The sequence below is a fragment of the Perissodus microlepis genome, chromosome 16 (assembly GCF_051167445.1).
Source record: "Perissodus microlepis isolate ML-2025 ecotype Zambia chromosome 16, ASM5116744v1, whole genome shotgun sequence".
In the NCBI taxonomy this organism is placed as follows: Eukaryota; Metazoa; Chordata; class Actinopteri; order Cichliformes; family Cichlidae; genus Perissodus; species Perissodus microlepis.
The window spans coordinates 20,737,883-20,745,362 of NC_140476.1; positions in this window are offsets into that span (position 1 = coordinate 20,737,883).

Genomic DNA, 7,480 nt, shown 5'->3' on the forward strand with positions numbered 1-7,480 from the left:
AGTAGTTTTTAGTTTGTTTTTAGTTTTAGCTATTTTAGGGGGATATCTGTGTGTGCAGGTGACTATTACTGTGCATAATTATTAGGCAACTTAACAAAAAACAAATATATACCCATTTCAATTATTTATTTTTACCAGTGACACCAATATAACATCTCCACATTCACAAATATACATTTCTGACATTCAAAAACAAAACAAAAACAAATCAGCGACCAATATAGGCCTATATATATATAGGTCACCTTTCTTTGCAAGGACACTCAAAAGCCTGCCATCCATGGATTCTGTCAGTGTTGTGATCTGTTCACCATCAACATTGCGTGCAGCAGCAACCACAGCCTCCCAGACACTGTTCAGAGAGGTGTACTGTTTTCCCTCCTTGTAAATCTCACATTTGATGATGGACCACAGGTTCTCAATGGGGTTCAGATCAGGTGAACAAGGAGGCCATGTCATTAGTTTTTCTTCTTTTATACCCTTTCTTGCCAGCCACGCTGTGGAGTACTTGGACGCGTGTGATGGAGCATTGTCCTGCATGAAAATCATGTTTTTCTTGAAGGATGCAGACTTCTTCCTGTACCACTGCTTGAAGAAGGTGTCTTCCAGAAACTGGCAGTAGGACTGGGAGTTGAGCTTGACTCCATCCTCAACCCGAAAAGGCCCCACAAGCTCATCTTTGATGATACCAACCCAAACCAGTACTCCACCTCCACCTTGCTGGCGTCTGAGTCGGACTGGAGCTCTCTGCCTTTACCAATCCAGCCACGGGCCCATCCATCTGGCCCATCAAGACTCACTCTCATTTCATCAGTCCATAAAACCTTAGAAAAATCAGTCTTGAGATATTTCTTGGCCCAGTCTTGACGTTTCAGCTTGTGTGTCTTGTTCAGTGGTGGTCGTCTTTCAGCCTTTCTTACCTTGGCCATGTCTCTGAGTATTGCACACCTTGTGCTTTTGGGCACTCCAGTGATGTTGCAGCTCTGAAATATGGCCAAACTGGTGGCAAGTGGCATCTTGGCAGCTGCACGCTTGACTTTTGTCAGTTCATGGGCAGTTATTTTGCACCTTGGTTTTTCCACACGCTTCTTGCGACCCTGTTGACTATTTTGAATGAAACGCTTGATTGTTCGATGATCACGCTTCAGAAGCTTTGCAATTTTGAGACTGCTGCATCCCTCTGCAAGATATCTCACTATTTTTGACTTTTCTGAGCCCGTCAAGTCCTTCTTTTGACCCATTTTGCCAAAGGAAAGGACGTTGCCTAATAATTATGCACACCTGATATAGGGTGTTGATGTCATTAGACCACACCCCTTCTCATTACAGCGATGCACATCACCTAATATGATTAATTGGTAGTAGGCTTTCGAGCCTATACAGCTTGGAGTAAGACAACATGCATGAAGAGGATGATGTGGACAAAATACTCATTTGCCTAATAATTCTGCACTCCCTGTAATACTGAATTTTGTATTTTTCAAAGAGAGGGGTAAAATATGCAATAAAAATTTAAAAAAAGACCTAAACTGGAGCCTTGATGGATAACCCAGTTAATGCATGCTGGATGTGGAGCAGTTTCCTATTTGGACACTAAAGGCTCTATCTTTCAGATATGAGGAAAAGCAGTGTAGAACTTGGCCATGTAGAACAACCTCATCCTCTCAAAATGTTGAGCGTGAAGGATCTTCAGTTAATAAATGCAAAAAAAAACAAAAAACCATGAAACATTGTTTACCCTCAAATAGTCAAATGAAATTATTTGGGGAAATCACTTTCACGTAGACTGTTAAGGCTCTAAGGCAGGGGTCGGCAACCCTGGGCACGTGTGCCACAGCTGGCACGCGAAGGCTTAACTAATGACACGGCCATAGCTGGACTGGCCATCGGGCATACCGGGCATTGGCTCGGTGGGTCGATGGTGATTTTTCGTTTTTATGGGCCGATTTTTTATTTTTGTAACGGGATAAACAATGAATGGTGGTGGATTGGCCAGATGCTGGCCGATGTGTAAAAATAACTCAGTTGTTTGGTGGTTGCTGTGGCGGAGCTTCCACAGAGGCCAGCAGGTGGACGAGTGAAAGGGGAGGCAGGAGGAGGAGAGACCCGAGGAGGCCGCCGGTCCGAGTGTCAGGTGAATTGAACTTCACGTAAGAAGTTATGACCTGCAGTCTATCTGGGTCAGATATAAACCAAGTTTAGGTGTAGTTTATTTTTGTTGTGCTGACTTTTTACAGTCAGTTACAATAACTAGCTAGCATGACAGAGTTTCTATACAGCTGGGTGGGTGCTATGATGTTACTGATAGTGAACTTTATTTTATTTACAAGGTTAGTTAGTAGAGTTGCCAACCGTCCCGTAAAAAACGGAATTGTCTCGTATTCAGAGAAAATATTACGCGTTTCGTATTGAGCTGAAAAGAAACATAGTTTGTCCCGTACTTCAGCTAGAATGGAAAAAGACACAAAGCTGCTATTCTGTGTATTTATGCTGTCAGCTGCCCTCTTCTCTTATTCTCACCCCCTTCCTGTCCTGTTGCTACTTCAATCATGAAACTGATCAATGATCAGCTGATCGGCTTTTCTCTCTTGTTTGTTTATCAACCACTTTGCGCCAGAAAGAGGAAACCGCCGGATGTCACACTAAACAACAGCAGCACGTTTAAGCTTGATCAGCTGTTGTTAGAATGTATTTTATATAAATTCTAGTATCAGCTGATGTTTGCTGGAGCCACAGCCGTAAAAGCTGCTGGTCATGATGTCGGTTTGTATATCTGGTGAGAGGGAAACATGAAGCTGAAACCAGGAGATGTCCTTACTGAATCATCAGAGCTGAACAGGTGATGGAGAAACAGGTTTACCTTTTAGGTGACATGAATGAGCTGAAGGGAAGTTATGAACTGTTTCTGAGAGACAAATAACACCAGGATCCTTTGTAGCTGACAACTAGTAACTCTGCAGGGGCGGGTCTAGCAAAGTTTTGCCAGGGGGCCAGGTAGGGCATTAACAGGGAAAGGGGGGCACAAAGAAATACTTCTCTTTCTTATTCTCATTTAAAATGTCTGGCTTTTATTAAATAATTATCTGAATCTTACAACCAAAGTTTTTATCTGATGTAAAATGTATAGAAATCATACATATACCAACAAGACAGTGTACATCACTGTTACAACAGCGTTTGTTTTCATTCAAAGGCTTTATGGCTTTAATACCTGGTGGGCCGGTCTCTAGTCAAAATGCCCGGGCCGATTTTTTGTCCCAGTCCAGCCCTGTGCACGACACGCAGTGAATTAATCTGAGAAGGTGCATTAAAAAATAAATGGCCGGGCCAGCGGTGCACATCGTAAATTAGCTTGCATAGACACATTAGTTGTGCCGCTTTTTAATGATGGTATTTCAGCTAACAACACCAACTACCAGATTCAACTTGTAATTGGCCACCGCCATCCATACCTGCCTGCCTCCCTGGGCACCCACATCGCACTCTGTACTCACCCGATCCAGTTCACCTCCTCCTCCAGCTAATCTCCACCTGCAACCATGTAAGACCTCTCAACTTTGAAATCTTGGATGCCTTCACTACTCCACGGACAACTCTGATTATTATCTCTTTTATTTCAGTGTTCCTGTTTGCATAGCTTTCATTGCCCTGTTCCTGCCCCTGCTATTCCTGTGACCAGATTCAGCTTGTGCTCAGGCCCTTCTCACAAAGCCTTGTCATTGCTCACTGTTACATTTAGCTTTTGTTCAGTCCTCTCTGTTCAAGACTCCTGTAAAATAAAACTCTGTTAAAAGTCGTTCAGCTTCCGGTTCTGGTTCTGCGCTTGAGCCCAATCCCTATTCTCGGGCCATTGAGCCTTGTCACATGGACCAATGTTTTCTTTTCTGATCAAACCAGAAAGCTTAAATGAGCAGCTGGATTTGTCTCGCATTAACTGTCTGAGTTGATGCCAGTTAATGCGACATCGAAATGCAGCTGATTGAACTGGAAAGCTTGACTCTGTGGGGGTCAAAGTTTGCAGAACTACGAACGCAGCTGGAATCCACAGCTGTGCGTGTTCATGGAGCTTGCATTTTCACCTGTTGGACATCACTACCTGACAAGTTTAACTGTCTTCAGAACATTGCAGAGGCCTTATTGACAGGATTTGGCTCTACATATCTGTGTGAGCAGATTTTCTCTCACATGAAGAGTGTCCTCAGGTAGCCGTCTGAATGCTGGACACTCGGAGACCTGTGTCTCTGAGTGGGAGGCCAGAGATCACATTAACATGTGTATCCCTGTATTAACAAACATGCCATATTGGCTCAGTTTATTTTTCTTATCATTATTGTCAGGAGACCATAAATAGCATTTGCATTTTCTGTTGCACAGTTCAGTTGCTGTTATGGAGTTCTTGTTATGGATAAAACGTGTCTTTTTTTTTGTTTCAAAATAGCTGATAACTATTTGCTGATAGCTGCCAACATCTGCAAACAAATATAATTCTATAAAGTTCTTCTATATAGTGTGTAACTGTTAATATAGAGCGTTATTAAATTTATTGCAAATGCAATCATATGGCACATTGACTTCTGAGGAAATTTTAGATGGCACACATCATCAGAAAGGTTGCCGACCCCTGCTGTAAGGAAACACACACAAGCACGAGTCTCCCTTTTTCCTAGCCCTCACCGCTGAAAAGTATTTATTTTAAACTGGACCGACCAGAAGGGGTGGACTGTAGATATGTGTGTATATTCAAATAGTGCAGCATTCAGGTACACTTTTGGAATCATACTTCACATATGAATGTAGTTGTGCAACAGTTTTTGCACCTACTTTTCATACAGCGTTGTTACAGCAGGAGGGGATGCACTGAGTTGTGTGTGTCTAAAAAGTGCTGTTGTGAAGGACTGTGTTAAAACAATCATGTATCAGTGTAAGAAATGTGTCGGTTTTCCAGGAATGAGATAAAAGGATGTTTTTTTCATGTCTGCGTAATCAGGCTGTGAACTGAAAGGAAGTTACATCTCAGCACAAAGACTTGAAACAAGAGGAAATAACTTGCTTCGGTAGAGTCAGTGACCATCTGCAGTTTGAGGCGGAGACAGAAAGTATGACCGTTTTCATAATTCTGGCTCCATGACCAGAATGCATTTGGAGGGATTACAGCCATTGTTATAAACCCTGATTTCATGAGCTCACAATGACTGGAAAGAAAAATGCATTGAACAATGAACACTGTTCCAGAGCTAGTTTGACTAGATGCCTGGGACTGATTATTCATTTGAACTTTGCGTTGAACCCTGTGCACGTTCTTTTGCAAGGCTTTTCTGTATTGTAGACTTGTATAGTAATGTGCCTCCCACCTGGAGAGTCTTCTTCACTTTGGATGGATGTTATGAAGGAGCTTTTCTGCTCCATACAAAGAACCACCTTTCTTCTATGGCCATTTAGGCCTTTTTTTAATCTTCCCAAGCTGACCCAGTATGTTCTTTTATTCTTCTTGATTTGGCCACTCAATGTTCCTCCTCTCTTTGACAGATTTGTTTTGTTTTTCACCCTGCGTCACAGATTAAGAGCTCCTTTGAGTGCAGCTTGTCTTGCAGGCTCACAGCATTAGCTTTCAAATACCACACTGGAATGAAGTCTGCTGCTTAAATTATGAAGCTATAACAAAGAAATATACCTTTCCATGAAGCAGATTTTTAATTTTTTTTAACACCTGCATTTGTATTAAGGCCTTAAACAAGAGATGGCTATACATTAAAAAGCATTTATTCCAAAAACCCTTCCTCCAATTTGGATACAAATATTTTCAAATAAAAGCTAAGATTCTTCACTTTAGGCTATATCATTATCTATTTTGAAAACGCATATAATGTGCAGACACATGTAGACATGATTAGTTCTAAAACAGTTTAGCACTCCAGCTGTAACAGTGTTGCCTGGCAACCTTAACAGCCTCACTTTGATGACAAGACTCCAGGAAGCTGTAAACATCCCCTGCAACACAGCAACTATTCCTTTACTAAATAAAAAGCCCATCCAGTTACAAGACCAACCTATTTAACTCTGAATAGCAGTATTAGCAGCATATATTTTACACTCGTTTGGATTTCACGAACAGAGTAATAAAATAATGTAAATACAAATGAAAAAGGGAAGGCAGAGTATTTGAACTTCAAAGAAATGACGCGGCAAATCTAAATTGTTCTGAATTCATAAAGAAAACATGTTTCCCAAAAAAAGAAGTTGTTTCCCCTTTATGAGTCTTATGAAAAAAAATCCTACATAAATTCTGAAATAGAATCAAGTTGAACTGGAAAAATGTATTTTGCTGAATGTAAATCCCTCTTTATGTCACTCTCTTCCCTCAGTGTCAGTGTTCCCGAGGCAAAACCTCAGTCAGACATCCCTGCACAATCTGCACACCAATGTGAAACTCAAGTCTCGTACTTGTGCCTTAACCTGGCCTCATCTATCTACATGTTAGTACAGTATTTTCCTTCAGTGTCACAGATCAGTGTCATAATGCAACGCGAGACAGACGCGAGGCAGAGGGCTCATGTCTGAAACCTTTTCCTTTACCCACACACTCACAACCTGTCTTTTGACCTTTGAGCTACTTAAACATATCCCCTGTTAAACAGCAGACGCATCTGGGACATCACAGTCTGAGTATAGAATGGTTCGCAGTGTTACGTAAGAAGGATATTTGTCCAACTTTACATTACGTAGATTTGTTCTACATGATTTTCATAATCTGCATTATTTGTGCTACATTTTTACAGCAGAACACCACAAAATAGATCATTACATCAAACTTAGCACATAAACACTTCATATATTTTAGATAAGCTGTAATACAGCAGATATTACAAGATTAATGTTTATTAAAATAGTGTGAACTACATACAATTTAGCTATAATTATGTCACATGAGGAGAATGTTGCCATAGATACAAATAATATTCCCAACAATAAAATAACAATTTTATGGATGATGACCGAATGATAAAAGTGTTATGATGTGTAATAAACCACTCATACACTTTTCTGAACATGAAGTTAAATAACTTAAAGCCTGCATGTATTACCTTCTAAAACTTAACCCACATATGCCTCTTGGTAGTTACTCATTCTCAATCTAGCTGCTATCCATGCCACAAGTTTGAGAGTTTTTTTGTTTTAATTTCCTTTTAACATGTTTCCACTTGTCCAAATCATCCAGCATAACAGTGTATCTCCTCATTACTGCCTAAAATAGACTTCCTCTGACCCAAAAAGCAGAGCTGCTGGTTAAAGAAGAAAAAGTTGTTTTAAAAGGTTTAAAAAGGCACAATATGAGCCCATCATTCATGCTGAAAGCATGCTTTTAGGAAAACATTTGAACAAAACCCAGCTTCGTCAGTGAGACCTACAGTGGGCGTTGAAGGTTATAAAATGCTTTGAATTGCAGACAGCCCCAGTCTCAGTCCATTGGTAGGTTGTCAGT